We start from the raw sequence: 16,439 nt of genomic DNA, 5'->3' as shown, positions 1-16,439 counted from the left end.
TACAGTTATCCAGCACACAAGGCACCAATTTGTGCTGCAAGCTAAGTGAGCTTGTGGGATTGTTTATACATTGTGTTTTTGCTGCATTTTTTAGCAGGAAAACAAGGAATCAGCAAAGTGAATGAGATTTCTAAAATCTCATGTACACGCTGTTAATTTTTCCCTTGAAGATTTGAATCTGCAGCATGTCAATTATTTCAGTATTTCTGCATTTTTTTTTATCCATTCAAATGAATGGGAAATGAAGGGGTATAGAACACACTTCACATATAATACAACATAAGTATATTCATGGTAGCATAATAAGAATAGGCTGATACCTCATAGTCATTTGATAGCAGTCATAGACATGCATTATAGTCAAAGAGTTCAGCTAGTGTTGTAAACATAGTTACCTGGATTAGTATCAAAAAGAAGATTGCAGGGGATGTGTTATGGATTAGGTCCTGTGTACCCCGACGCGCGTCTCATGCCAATGCTAAAGAAAAAATGGCATGAAGAAGAAGTGGCATGAAAAACGCGTTGGGGTAGAAGAACACAGGACCTATCCATTGCATATCCCCTGAGATCTTCTTTTTGATATTTATCCAGGTAACTATGTATCTTGTTTTCAGTTAATTCAGTAAAATATTATATTTTTTTTTTAAATACTGTGTTCATCTTTTATATCAAGCCATTTTACTCTTGGGCTGTGATATTTGTTGAGATGTGTCTAATCATTAGGATGATCCATTGACCTGTTGGCTATAATAATTTGAGATTTGTTTTGATCTGAGTGCAAATTCAAATTGTATACACATACAAATGTGTAAATGTGAAGAAAGTGATTTTTTAATGTTATGGTTTAAGGATCATTTTCTAGGTTACCTTCAATGTCTGCAGTCTATCAGACTGTGTGCACACTTTTCATTTTTGCTGCTGTTTTTTAGTGCAGATTTTTCACAGAACGTAAAGGGTTTCCTGATGCCATCAAAGTAAATGAGAATCCTGAAGTCTCATGCAGCACACGCTCCTTATTTGTGACTTGCAGATTTAAATCTAAAACATATCAATTCTTTCATTCGATTGTAAGGTGACATTAACCCTTTGTTAGATTAACCCATTCGCCAATGCTACAGGGCAATGGGAAGTCCACGCATTTTTAAACAACGAATTAACCCATTAAAACAACTACAACTCCCAAATATTGCACACAAACCCTCATCTAATTATTAGTCAGGGACATATAAAAATACATGAAATGAAATGCTTTACTGAATGGAAACCATGTGTCATTTCATGTCGGGTTGGGGAATGATTTCATAGAAGCCAGCAATTTAATTAGCGGCTATTCTGCCATGAAGAACTCTGTGAAATATAAATATATATATATATGTTTGTCACAATGACTTGTGTGTGTATGTATGTATATATATATATATATATATATGCATTCTATGTGTCTATATCTATTATTTCGTTTCTATTAGAAACCCTGTCATAGGGCTCCATTATATGTCCATTTTGCAAGGCTGTGAGAAAATCTCGCCATATGGATTACATACGGATGCTCACATGCGCAAAATACGCGACCACACCTTGCTTACGGATGACCTACGGAGCACTATTTAGAGGTCATTCATCCGTATTACGCCTGTAAACTACGGACCGTATTTTGCGCCGGTTAGTGTGACCCCAGCCTTAGGCTTATTCTTCTTGCACTTTTCAGCCCCGCAGGTTTAAGCAGCAATATACTGTCTCTGGTCATTTTCTGAGCATACTCTGACCTGGGCACAGGACATTGTGCAGGGAAGAGGTGAAGGACACAGATCATTTTGCCGGTTGCGGTGTGGACATGAGTTGTGACCATCAGATATTGTGAATGGCGGATCCTATGTTACCTACTGAATATAGAATTGATACCGCTTGTTGTAATCCTGTCTTCAATGATAATGAAACTGCTGACAAGTCTTCTGAACAGGACCTATATGTTAGGGCTCACCAAGGAAGGTGGATCCCCAAAGTCTTAGGTCCAGGGGGGCACACCGCACATGGATCCCGGGCGTTGATGCAGCAAGCAGGAGGACACATTGACAGCAAGGATTTGACACACACAGAAATCTCAGGATGATGAAGTTTAGCCCAGCAGGGATGGAAGCAAGTTAAAGACACTATACGGAGAAGGTGGCGTACACCAAACATAGAGGTCTAGAGTCTCAATCCCAAGACACAGGTGTATCTAACTGAGTCTTAAATAGGTTTAGGAGAATGATGTAATTGATCTATCCCCTCTACTCAACTTGCAACACACACCGTGGAGCTCAAGAAATGGCAAGGACCTAGGTGAAGACAGTGAAGACCGGGATACGCTGGACAGGTGTGTATTAAACTTAGTGACCAGCGTGAGAATTGGAAGATTTCTGAATTGTGTAATATAGATAGGGATATGGAAAATTGAAAAATATATATCAAAAACTTAAAGAAAAATAAATTTAAAATAAAAACCTGGTTTGAAAAATTTGTTCCAGAATTTTTTCCGATATGTTCCTTCACATACAGTAGTCCCAAATCACCACAGTTTCTCACCACACCCATGTAGTATCCCGAGGTATGCAGTATGTAGTGAGGAGACGGGAGCCGAAGTGAGCTTAAATGCAACTTTTATATAGGGGCTATCTTGAGTAACCAACAAGCTGACAACAGTTATCCTCGCAGGGATTCAAACAATAATACACAGGTAACACTACAGTATATTAACTACCCGGTCAAAACCGGTAACTATAAGACCGCGGTATGGCCGACTACAGGTCCAAGAACTAGGATTAATCAACTATGACGTGTCACTTATCCTTCTCTGACGTCCGGCAGAGTGGTTGTAGGTGTCTATTCGGTGTCTCAGCCGCTGGGCCCAGCCGACAAGGAGTTGTAAGCTTCTGGCATTCCTACGCCCAGGTGGAGCGAGGGCACAACAGGCCCCTGAAGAGTTCCTCAGCGTTGGGCCTCCCAGTGGGGGCGGGATGGCGATGGCCGGGGGCCTGGACGTATAGGCCGTAGCCTGGAGTTGGGCAGCAGCGGCCGCGGGTGGCAGCGGGCAAGCCGCAGCCTGGAGTCGGGCAGCGGTGACCGCGGGTGGCGGCAGGTAGGCTGCTACTGCGGGCTGGAGTCGGGCAGGTGGCAGCGGGTAGGCAGCAGCCACGGGCTGGAGTCGGGCAGTGGCGGCCGCGGGTGGCAGCAGGCAGGCTGCAACCACTGGCTGGAGTTGGAAAGTAGCAGCCACGGGTCTAGGTGCCGGGAGCGTGGTCGGCGTCCCTCTGCTGGGCTGCTTGGTGCTGTCTGCTCCCTGAACGTGGTGAGTGCCCCTCCAATCTCTCTGGTTGTCGCTCACTCCCTCTGGCTCTGGCTCTCTGACACCACCTAGGCCTCCTGCTCCTTCTCTCCCGCTCTGTAGAGTGCCTCCTGCTGGCGTTCTCAGTTCCTTTTATACCTGCTCCACCCCCATTCCTTCTAGAACTCTCCCTGGTCCATCCTTTAATTATGTCCCCCGGAAACAGTCCCCTAGGAACCTTGGTGACAGTCTCCTTGGTTCCGGTTCGGTTACACAGTGGAAACTCTCCCCCCTACACCCATCTCGTGTCAAGTGTCGATCTGCCCCAAACTTTCACCGTTCTGCTAAGGATCATAACTTCTGAACATTCTCTCCTGTCTGTTCGGTCACTTTTTCCTGAGTCTCTAGGGTTTAATCCCTGGCTCGTTTATCACCACTGGGTACTCTGACTCCACCTCAGATCCTCACTCTCACAGATAGCAATGCAGCCTCTATACACTACCTAGTCTATCTTAGGCCTCTTTCACACTTCAGTTGTTTGACGTCAGGTTTATAAAAAAAATGGATCTGCGCTTTTTTTGGCTGATCCGTTTTTTTCCCATAGACTTGCATTAGCGGCGGATTTTGATTGATGGTCATGCATTGCATCTGTTTTTTGACGGATCCGTTTGAATTGTAGCATCTGCCGTCTGAAGTAGATGGACAAAGGAACATTTTTTTTCAGTGGCGGACCCGCTATTTTAAAGTACGCATGCCCGAAACATTTGTCCTGTCATGCATTTTAACCCCAAACGCCGTTCAGGCAGAGGCGAAAATCTCTCTCTCTCTCTCTGTCTCTCTCTCTCCTTTTCCAGACCGCTGTTCCTTTAAATTTCATGCAATTAGCGGCTACAGCAGATCCTTCCAACAAACGGATCCGGTGCATCAGTTTTTTTGCATAGCGGAAACGGATCTGTTTTTTCACACTTTGACGGTTTGCAACTGACATCAAACAACTGAAGTGTGAAAGAGGCCTTAGGGCCACCATAGCGTTACTCTTACTCCTTCAGTTGTGAAGTCCATACACCACAACCAACCTCAGGACTGCACCACTCAGCCACATTTCAAGTAACCTAGTAATGCATTTTAAGAAACAGAGGAGATAGTCCAGGGAACTTGGTGAATTCTTATGACAAGGTGGCACACCATGAAGGCAGGCCAGTCGTAATCCGAGACAAACTGGTTGCTATAGATGTGTTGCATAACAATCCTACATAGTTTCTGTAGCTATTAGGGAGTGTAACCCAAGCAACTGGTCTTTTTTAGAATACTCAGCACTTACGGTAATTGGTAGAAGTGTCGTCAGCGGTCACACTACGCCATTTCCCATTCTCGACTTGCATTACAAATTGATTTTTTTTTATAAATTAATTCAGGTGTAAAATTACTGAGTAGGAAGTTTCGTTTCATGTATTGGTGCACACAGTGGAAGTCTGTCGTATTCATATGCGCCTCCAGCTGTTTTTTACGCTTCTGACTTATTTATCATTGGTGGCTGCTGACAAATTTACTCCATTTTATGCAACGTCTGAAATTGCCAAATTGTTTAACAGTCGGCAAATCCAAGAAAGGTGTACGAACTACAGTAGGTTAAAATGTTCATTCAACACCCGTACTGCCGCCTGACAGCGATATCAAAGCTGTGTCCGCATCTGGGGAAAAAATGCCTTCTATCACAAGAGATTCATTGCCATGGAAACGCCAGGGAAGGAATGTCTGGAAGGTTTAGTCCTTGATAAATGGTGAAGGATGTTGTATGTATGAAGCTGTGCACCTACATGTATGTACACACTGCCACATGCAAGATGTATCATTGCTAGGCAACCCCTCCGCCCCAACATGGCTTATTAGCCTGCTCTGCTGAAGATGGTTTCTCAGATGGCCCAGTACTTGAAAAATATGATCACCATGGATCCTATTACTAACAATGTAACAGTATTACTTGGATTAGGATTCCTTGATGTGTAGAACCAATAAATGATCAATGTGTGTTAGTATTATTTGCGCTATGTTTGGTTGTATTTATGTTGTCATTATGGCACTGCTATTAACGCACTGTATATTACTTTTGCAAAGTGTTACGCCGTCTCTGCGTACTCACCCGGCCATTGCTCCCACGCCGCAGCCTCCCGCCGCCCGACATCCATGGAGGTCGCCTCTGGCAGGTGCGCGGCCGGCGGCATCCGTGCATGCAATGTGCATGCGCCATAGGCCGCGGCCGCGCCTCCCTCCTGCTTCTTGTGCTCCGGCTATGCCTTGACCCGGAAGCACCTCCCTGACCAATGGCAGACCAGACAGGAGCATATCAGGCCGCTCCCCCCTGAGGGAGGTGCCTGATTGTTGTGTTTCCTAGCACACTGGGCCTCGCTTCATTGTGTGCTCTCTGCTCCTGCAATTCTGTTCTCGTCTGCTCCCCGCAGCAGCCTCTCAGTCCTACTACCCGTGTTCCTTGCTGTTTTCCGCAGTCCTGCCTCCAGTGTTCCTGTTCCATCCTGCTCCAGTCCTGCCGTCCTACTCCAGTCCTGCCTCCAGTGTTCCTGTTCCATCCTGCTCCAGTCCTGCCGTCCTACTCCAGTCCTGCCTCCGGTGTTCCTGTATTTGACAAATATATGCAGAGTTAGTCACTGAGGCTGCGTTCCCAGCTCACTTTGCTGTGAACCGGGCCGATGAATTATGATGACCTCAGTGAGATCACCAATAACACCATGAGATGAAGTCTCATGGTGCAGCGCTGAGCTCAGTGAGTTCACTGCAGTTCACCAAGTGAAATTTCTTATGACAGTGTGGCAAGCAATGGATGTTTGGGCCTCCCAATCAACTGAATGCGGTTCGGGTACTATTTTGGTACCTAAACTGTACTTTTAACTGTTATCCGAATCCGCCGGACCCAAACATTCAGGGGTTCGCCCATCACTACGTAGGACCCCAGCACTGCAAGGCTGCAGTGCTAACCACTGAACCACCATGCTGCCCATACATGAGGACAACCTAGAAAATGCCTAGAAAACCTGGCATTTATAGTAACACCCAATATTTGTATTATAAAGTATTTTAATATCACATGCAGGGGATTGTAATGGGGACTCCGATCACGCTTAGCTATGCAAATTTACTCCATATAACAAATACATCATAAACAACTTGGAGATGTAACAATTACCCAGCAACAATCTTTGTTAATCACTTCAATGACAATACTTGGGTGTCACGAATTACCAGGGAGGATGTATTCGTATATCCCACCGCTGCCACCAATTTGTGACGTACCCGCTTCTCAGCACGTGACTTGGGGTTGCGCCGGCAAGGGTTAATCTATCTCCTCTCACTCAGTCCAGCATTCAACCTCTGCTCTATGCTGCAGTGGGAGCATAAATCACACCCCGACACAGACCACACACCCCGCTCATACACGCTCCCATCACTCACCGAACACATGGGTGATGAGTCCCGGAAGTACTACTATGTGCCAATCACCAGGAGCACACACTCTAAGGCTATGGATTCTTTAGAGCAACAAGGTTCAGATTTATTAAAGTTTTAAGCTTTAATATAAAAGGTACAGTGCTTACAATAAAAAAGGACATAAAAATGGAAATAAAAAGTGACATACAAATATGCAAAACAGCAATAAAATAAAAGGGAGAAAACTTACAGAAATATCGAACCAAAGTTGCATCCTGATTCTCTGTCCCCGAGGGAGGGGGGAATATGAAATGGAGCACAGCAGCTAGGCTGCCCCTCACTGTGAACCCTTTTGTTTGTGTGTAGGCCTAATTTATAGATGACTTGGGGATCCAATTTCTAGACCAGCCGCTCATATTAATATTCTAATTGCTGGTTACTGGACCATGGCTATTTTACCAATGAAACTCTTTGTGTAACCTTTCTCCTAGATAGATAGTGTCATTCTCCAATTGGCATCTCTTCTTCAAAAGAGTTGGAGGGTGTGAAATGTTTCCACTTGTGGTTCTCAGTAAAGCCCCCTGGTGAGATTGGAGACAGGAGACTGCCTTCTCAGGATAACATGAGGTCATGACCTGTGTGGAGAGCTGCAGGCTAAGGCAGATGTTAATTTACTGCTGGTCATACAGGCATACATATACATATTTCACTACATTGGGATTTGGTATTCACCTCTGATATGAACAGATCATATTTTTTTTTTTGATTTGGATTTGGGTCACAATCAAAATGGAAATTCACTTCAAAAACAATTTTAAATTTGTAAATATAGGCTTTTTTTTTTACCAGTTTGTCGACTGTTAAATAATCACATAATATTCCATCCAGTTATTCCAGAAATATTAATAAATACTGTATCAATACAGTTGATTTCAATTGGCAACAAAGGGCAGCAGTATGGCAGAGTTGACTCTGCAATTTACCGAAGCTGAGTTTGTCACAGAGTCCAGGGAAGAGCTGGCAGCAGTCTAGTACAGTTTCCTATTGATATTGCAGAACTGGGTTTGTCACAAGTTCAAAGGCAGGGAAACTTTCCTCAGTGGCAGCATGGGCTCCAAGTTCTTGAATACTCCATCTCCATCTGTGGCCTATAAAGACCAAGACCATAACCTAATGGGAACACATCAGGTTGAAGTGATATCTCAAAGCACAGTAAAGAGGTGAGACCCAGCTCTTGAGACTGTTTGGAACACCTGGAAGAATGATTGCATGGAGAAGAAAAGTTGATCGCTGCCGGTCATCCATTCATGTGTGGGGGCTTTTCATCCCAGGGAGTGGGCTTACTCAGAATTGTGTGTAAGAATACTTAATGGAATCTTAACCATTCAATCCAGGAGCAATTTGAAGACGAACAATGCTTTTTCCAGCATGATGGAAACCACGTCACAAGGCAAACTTAATAACTAAGTGGCTCGGTGAACCAAACATTGGACAGAAAATTCCTCAAATCTCAATCCCATTCAGGACCTGTAGTCAAACCTTAAAAATCTGATGGACAAACAAAAGCAAAGAAATTGTGATGCACTCCAAGCAATGATTAGGTAAGAATGGGCATTTTTGACCTAGAAGCTGATATCCAACTGCCAGGTCAAAGAGCAGAACCTTATAAAATGCTGATAATACCTCAGAAATCAAACAGTGCAGCACACTGTGAAAACCAAAATTTGTGTCAGTCTCAAATTTTTTGTCCACGAGTGTATTTGAAGGAAGGAATAAGCTGGCAGCTTGGGAGCAGAAGTTTAGTACATACTAAATTGCAAGGCGGCTTTGTCTTCTACTTACTAGGTCCTTATGAGACTTACACAGTCTGTAAAGAGAACATGCAATGCCCTCATATGATTTAAAGATAATAAGTCACCAGGCTTTTGGTACATCGTCTGAGAGCAGCATGACTTAGGAGCAGAGACACTGATTCCAGCGATGTGCCACTTATATTACTGGGTGCTGCAGATTAAAACCTGTTTTATCTGCTGCAGATCGACCAGTTTTCTGAATACTGAGCTCTATATAACCCCACCCACACTACTGATTGGCAGATTTACACTATACATAGGCAGAAAGCTGCCAATCAGTGGTGGGGGCGGGGTTGGACTACCCTGCAGCAAGTTAACTAGTCCTCTCGTAATAACCTCCAACTGTGATTTTATGAAAACTACACTAAGCAGCCCAGTAAGTGACACATCGCAGGAATCAGGGTCTCTTCTACTGCAAGCAAAGACCTAAAAGCCAAAGCATATGCTTGTTGCGTTGGGGTAATTTGGTACATTTTTATTTTTGTAGGAGCTTCTTGGTGTAGAGATTTAGAGTAGTACTGTCAAACTAAAACCCAAAGGAGAACATCATACCACTCTATGTCCTAGTAGGCAGGGCCGCAGCTATAATGTGGCAAGTTGAGCCAGGTGCTGAAGCGGCAGGCAGCAGGGGGCGGCATTATGCGCTCCTCTACCCGCAGCACCTACTATTTAGCCTCTGCACACTGGTGCTGTGGTCGTGCAAAAGGCTGTAATTGAAGAGATCACAGGAAGGAAGGAGTCAGGGCCCCCTGATTATGTGACCCCTGACTCCTCCCCTCCTGTGACCTCATCACAGGTCCTGTAGTCGCTCCTCCCCTCATCTGTAGCGTATTCAATCCGGATATCATGTGACCCTGACTCCTCCCCTCCTATGACCTCATCACAGGTCCTGTGCGCATCAGCCCTTGTTTTACGATAAATGCTAGACTGTATGGGCTCCTTCCAGGTGTGATGTCATTTCTGGGGGCATGTCATACCGGGGGAGCGTGTGTTCTGACAGCAAAGGCAGGAAGAGAAGACGCGCTAGACTGTATGGGCTGCAGTTAGGACCTAGAAGGAGCCCATACAGTCTAGGCTCAACCCTTGTTTTATGCAGGACACTGCTGTCTGTGCTGGCTGTCATCGTCCTGGATGAGGGATGTTTATTTGTGGGGTCAGGGGGGTTTACAGGGTGTATGTAGCAGAGCAGCGAGTGTGTGAGGTGTACGGAGCAGAGCTGCAAGTGTACGAGGTGTACGGAGCAGAGATGTGTACGGAGTGGAGCTGTGTGTGTGTACGAGGTGTACGGAGCGGAGCCACGAGTGTGTGAGGTGTACGGAGCGGAGCTGTGTGTGCGAGGTGTACGGAGTGGAGCCGTGTGTACGATGTATAAGGAGCAGAGCCGCGTGTGTATGAGGTGTAAGGAGCAGAGCCGCATGTGTACAAGGTGTAAGGAGCAGAGCCATGTGTGTACGAGGACCGAGGTGCATGGAGCTGCACGTATACGAGGTGCACGGAGCAGAGCCGCACGTGTACGAGGTGTACGGAGTGGAGCCGTGTGTGTACGAGGTGTACGGAGCAGAGCCTCGAGTGTGTGAGGTGTACGGAGTGGAGTCGCGTGTGTACAAGGTGTACAGAGCAGAGCCGCATGTGTACGATGTGTACGGAGCAGAGCTGCACGTGTACGAGGGGTACGGAGTAGAGCCGTGTGTGTGTATGAGGTGTACAGAGCAGAGCATCGAGTGTGTGAGGTGTACGGAGCGGAGCCGCACGTGTACGAGGTGTATGGAGCGGAGCAGTGTGTGTGTGTACGAGGTGTATGGAGCAGAGCCTCAAGTGTGTGAGGTGTACGGAGCAGAGGTGCACGTGTACGAGGTGTACGGAGCAGAGCCGCACGTGTATGAGGTGTACGGAGTGGAGCCGTGTGTGTTCGAGGTGTGCGGAGCAGAGCCTCGAGTGTGTGAGGTGTATGGAGCGGAGCCGAGTGTGTACGAGGTGTACGGAGCGGAGCCGCGTGTGTACGAGGTGTAAGGAGCGGAGCCGCGTGTGTACGAGGTGTACGGAGCGGAGCCGAGTGTGTACGAGGTGTACGGAGCGGAGCCGCGTGTGTACGAGGTGTAAGGAGCGGAGCCGCGTGTGTACGAGGTGTAAGGAGCGGAGCCGCGTGTGTACGAGGTGTACGGAGCGGAGCCGCGTGTGTACGAGGTGTAAGGAGCGGAGCCGCGTGTGTACGAGGTGTAAGGAGCAGAGCCGCGTGTGTACAAGGTGTACGGAGCGGAGCCGTGCGTGTGGGAGGTGCACGGAGCAGAGCTGCACGTGTACGAGGTGTACGTTGTAGAGATGTGTACGGAGTGGAGCTGTGTGTGTACACGGAGCGGAGCCGTGTGTGTGTACGAGGTGTACGGAGCAGTGCCGCGAGTGTGTGGGGTGTGCGGAGCTGTGTGTGTGTGCGCGAGGTGTACGGAGTGGAGCCACGTGTGTGCGAGGTGTAAGGAGCAGAGCCGTATGTGTACGAGGTGTACGGAGCAGAGATGTGTACGGAGCAGAGATGTGTACGGAGCAGATCCGTGTGTGTACAAGGATTGGAGCTGTGTGTACGGAGTGGAGCAGCGCGTGTGCGAGGTGTACGGAGCGGAGCAGCACGTGTGCGAGGTGTACGGAGCGAAGCAGCGCGTGTGCGAGGTGTACGGAGCGGAGCAGCGCGTGTGCGAGGTGTACGGAGCAGAGCAGCACATGTGCGAGGTGTACAGAGCGGAGCCGCACATGTGCGAGGTGTACAGAGCGGAGCCGCACGTGTACGAGGTGTACGGAGCAGAGTCGTGTGTGAGGTGTATGGAGCGGAACCGCGTATGTACAAGGTGTATGAGCAAAGCCACATGTGTACAAGGTTTACGGAGTGGAGCCATTTGTGTACAAGGTTTACAGAGCGTGGTCACATGTGTTCAAGGTGTACGGAGCAGAGCCGCATGTGTGCGAGGTTTATGGAGTGGAGCCATGTGTGTACTGAGTGGAGCCCTGTGTGTGCAAGGTGTACAGAATGGAGCCGTGTGTGTATGAGGCATAGAAAGTGGAACCATGTGTGTATGAAGTATGCGGAGTCATACGTGTACAAGGAGCATTAATATCTCCCAGCGGGACAGTCCCGATTTTGAGAGAGATTCTGCCCCACTGCCCCGGCTGGGAGCTTACTTTTCCCGCGGACACAGGAGTACATGGCGGAGCCCCGAGGAGCACTTTAAAATTCGCACGTGACGTTCCACCGGAAGTGACGTGCTAGAAGCTGACTGGAAATGAGGTAATTTCGGGAGGAGATTGTGACGGAACCATGGAGGCACTTCAGGGAATGCTTCAGATCCATCAACGTATCCTCCCCCAACAGCGCGGACAGCAGGATCGCCGTGGACTCGGGATGCTGGCCATGTGAGCGGATCATGATATGTCCTGCATCGGGAGGCTCAGGTGGGCACTACAGTGGGAGCCGGGCTGCTATAGTATCTTTATAGAATCTTTCTTTCTCTCTCTGTTTCTTTCCTTCTTTCTTTCTCTGTTATTTCTTTCTTTCCCCCCTTTCTTTCTCTCTCTTCTTTCTTTCCCCTCTTACTTTCTCTGTTCTTTCTTTCTCTCTCTGTTTTCTTTTTCTCTCTGTTCTTTCTTTTCCTCAGTACCAGTCAGTGTGCCCACAGTACCAGTCGAATAAGAGGGGTAGGAATCTAGGTGGCACTGGTCATATTGAGCCTCTCATACTTTTTACTGGTGTATAATCATATGCCCTGAGCACCCCCATAAAGTGGGCCAGCGCCAGACAACAGGGTACAAACAAATCACTATTACTATCAGTCCAAGTGAACAATAATATAGGTAAAGTTAATGATGACCCTGTGCCAAGCACTGCGGAGGATCAGAATACACTGAGGAGACCAGAACAGCGGGGCTTGGGTAGAAGAATTATATGGGGCCCATTACACTGTATGAAGTAATATATGGTGCCCATTATGCTGTATGAAGTAATATATGGGCCCATCCCATTATACTGTATGAAGTAATATATGGGGCCCATTATACTGTATACAGTAATATATGGTGCCCATTATGCTGTACGAAGTAATATATGGTGCCTATTATACTGTATGAAGTAATATATGGGGCGTATTATACTGTATGAAGTAATATATGGGTCCCATTATACTGTATGAAGTAATATATGGGGCCCATTATGCTGTATGAAGTAATATATGGTGCTCATTATACTGTATGAAGTAATATATGGGGTCCATTATGCTGTATGAAGTAATATATGGTGCTTATTATACTGTATGAAGTAATATATGGGGCCCATTATACTTTATTAAGTAATATATGGGGCCCATTATACTGTATGAAGTAATATATGGTGCCCATTATACTGTATGCAGTAATATATGGGGCCCATTATGCTGTACGAAGTAATATATGGTGCCTATTATTCTGTATGAAGTAATATATGGGGCCCATTATACTGTATGAAGTAATACATAGTGCCTATTATGCTGTATGAAGTAATATATGGGGCACATTATACTTTATGAAGTAATATATGGGGCCCATTATACTGTATGAAGTCATATATGGGGCCCATTATACTGTATTAAGTAATATATGGTGCCTACTATGCTGCATGAAGTAATATATGGGGCCCATTATACTGTATGAAGTAGTATATTGGGCCCATTATACTGTATGAAGTCATATATGGGGCCCATTATACTGTATGAAGTAATATATTGGGCCCATTATACTGTATCAAGTATTATATGGGGCCCATTATACTGTATGAAATAATATTTGGGGCCCAATATACTGTATGCAGTAATATATGGGGCCCATAATACTGTATGGAGCATTATGTGGGGATAGGGGATGACTTTCTGTTTGTTGTGGATCAGACAGCTGGGACCCCCATGATCCTGGGAAACGTAGCTTTGAAGAGCACCATGTAAATGGAGCTGTGGTCAGTCATACGCACTGTGGTGCCATTCACATGTGGCTCTTCAAATAACTCCTTAAAGAGAGTGATGAGGGGACGACAAAGTATAGAAAAAATTCACTGATCGGGGTGAGGAGTGTTATAGTTTGTGGGCTGGTGGGATTTGTGTGGCAGGGCTGCATTTTTGTCCCAGTCCGGCCCTGTGCCAGGCCTACCATTGCCATTAATGACCCTTGTTCTGGATACTTACGTGTTGTTCTTGTATGTATGTGCGATGGCGCTGACATCCTTGTGTTTGGACACCTTTTTTTTCTATTTATCTAAATCAAAATGTCCACTATTGTACTCATTTTTACAGATTAGATATGAAAATTTACTTTGTGTGCGTGGGGGGGGGGGGGGGGGGCGTCATTTTTGCTGTCCGCCTCAGGCAGCGGAGAGGCTAGGTTCACCCCTGCTAGTAGGGTATACAAGAAAGGGATACGCACAGTAGACGCCCCTCGTAATTGTCATTTGCTACACTGAGGTTGCTTGTTGTTTTATCAATGTGTTGGTCTATGGGTTTACATCGGTTCCAGAGAACATTTTGTATTTAGTTAGATTTGTTCTTTCACAAGAATAGAAACGAGGAAGAGTCAAAAGGAACATTCTGCAGCAAGATGATAGTTTGCAGAACCAGTGAAAAATGATGATGGTACTTACATGGCATGGAGCCTGGCATTGTCTCTGGAAATTTCAGCAAAGCTTTTAGAGAGCAGAGAAGATCAGCCTGTTTACCCGTCTATTATAATCCATGCAGACAGCTGCGCAAGCCTCGGAACTTATTCACCATGCACCTGGCAGCAGCCACAACTTTCCAAACAAGTGGCAAGTAGTAGCGCACGGGGCACAAAAGAGCGAGTAATTCTACAAATTCATCACCCAGGTTTGTATTAATTGCTACGCCGCTGGGCTGAGTATTTGTCATGAATCTGTTACAATTAATCTTTAATTAAACAGGTTTATGACTTGACAAATGCTCTCGATTCCTGAGCCGGAGCTTTAATCACCAGGGAATTAACACTTTTATGTTTAGCCTGAGCAAAGACCAAGTGATAGACTAATATGTCTGTCCATAGACCAACGAATCATCGCAGCTGAGAAATCTTTCAATTAGAACGGCCATACACGGTGTCAATTCTATGGAGGTGGACAAGATTAACAGTGGCCAGACACGTCCAGAACCAATTATCTTGGGTAACAGAATTAAAAAAAAAATAAACTCATCAAGCTAAAAGGGAGGACATCAAGATTTAGAGAAGGATTTGTAGGCCTAAATCCTCTTAAAGTGAACCTGTCAGCAGGATTTTTTTAAGTAAACTGTTGGCATTGTCACGTTGGCAGCGTTACACTGATTTAAATGATACCTGGGGTAAAGAAATCCGTCTTGTGTTTCTTGTGTAATCAGTGTTAGAGTTTTTCAGTTAATGATATACCCATGCTCTGGGACAGGACTGTAGGCAGAGTCTTATCTTCCTGCTCTAGACCAGAGAAACCAACAAAATACCTGCCCACAGGCCGTTCTGAAGCACAAACCTGTCCCTCATCATAGAGACAGAGAGAGAGACAGACTGTGCTTCGGCGTGGCCTGTGGGAAGGTATTTCCTTGGTTTCTCTGGTTTAGACCACCAAGATAAGACTCTGCCTACAGTCCCACCCCAAAGCATGGACATATCATTAACTGAAAATTTCTAACACTGATTACACAAGAACCACAAGACAGATTCCTTCACCCCAGGTACCATTTTAATTAGTTTAACAGCGCCAACCTGTCAATGCCTGTAGTTTACTTAGAAAAATCCTGCTGACAGGTTCACTTTAAGCGCACATTATAGGAGACCTTTTTCAGTATGGAACAATTGATGATCGGCATAGAGACCTGCAGACTGGACATCTTAGGCTACACATTCAGTATTTAGTCAGAATTTTACATCAGTATTTGTAAGCCAAAACCAGAAGTGGGTGATAAATGCAGAAGTGGTGACGCGTTTCTATTATACTTTTCCTCTGATTGTTTCTCTCCTAATTTTGGCTTACAAATACTGTTGTGAAATACTGACCAAATACTGATAGTGTGAACCTGACATTTCTTGACATACAGTATATGTGGAAAGTATAGCCAGACATACAGTTGTGGCCAAAAGTATTGACACCCCTGCAATTCTGTCAGATAATACTCAGTTTCTTCCTGGAAATGATTGCAAACACAAATTCTTTGGTATTATTATCTTCATTTAATTTGTCTTAAATGAAAAAACACAAAAGAGAATGAAGCAAAAAGCAAAACATTGATCATTTCACACAAAACTCCAAAAATGGGCCAGACAAAAGTATTGGCACCCTCAGCCTAATACTTGGTTGCACAACCTTTAGCCAAAATAACTGCGACCAACCGCTTCCGGTAACCATCAATGAGTTTCTTACAATGCTCTGCTGGAATTTTAGACCATTCTTCTTTGGCAAACTGCTCCAGGTCCCTGATATTTGAAGGGTGCCTTGTCTAAACTGCCATTTTTAGATCTCTCCATAGGTGTTCTATGGGATTCAGGTCTGGACTCATTGCTGACCACCTTAGAAGTCTCCAGTGCTTTCTCTCAAACCATTTTCTAGTGCTTTTTAAAGTGTGTTTTGGGTCATTGTCCTGCTGGAAGACCCATGACCTCTGAGGGAGACCCAGCTTTCTCACACTGGGCCCTACATTATGCTGCACAATTTGTTGGTAGTCTTCAGACTTCATAATGCCATGCACACGGTCAAGCAGTCCAGTGCCAGAGACAGCAAAGCAACCCCAAAACATCAGGGAACCTCTGCCATGTTTTACTTTAGGGACTGTGTACTTTTCTTTGAATGCCTCTTTTTT

At 45.6% G+C, this 16,439-nt stretch overlaps 1 long non-coding RNA gene across 1 annotated transcript; it reads right to left on the bottom strand.

Moving 5' to 3' along the window:
• Positions 1 to 2,622: 2,622 nt before the first annotated feature.
• LOC141101215 (uncharacterized) lies at positions 2,623 to 14,451 on the bottom strand. The gene is made up of 2 exons (XR_012234912.1): positions 14,243 to 14,451; positions 2,623 to 5,935 (listed from the first exon to the last, which is right to left on the bottom strand). It is a non-coding gene; the product is annotated as an uncharacterized lncRNA (long non-coding RNA).
• Positions 14,452 to 16,439: the final 1,988 nt, after the last annotated feature.

The sequence above is a fragment of the Dendrobates tinctorius genome, unplaced genomic scaffold (genome assembly GCF_039654945.1).
Source record: "Dendrobates tinctorius isolate UK_male_01 unplaced genomic scaffold, ASM3965494v1 ptg000116l, whole genome shotgun sequence".
NCBI classification, from domain to species: Eukaryota; Metazoa; Chordata; class Amphibia; order Anura; family Dendrobatidae; genus Dendrobates; species Dendrobates tinctorius.
This window is presented reverse-complemented; position numbering and strand designations above follow the sequence as displayed.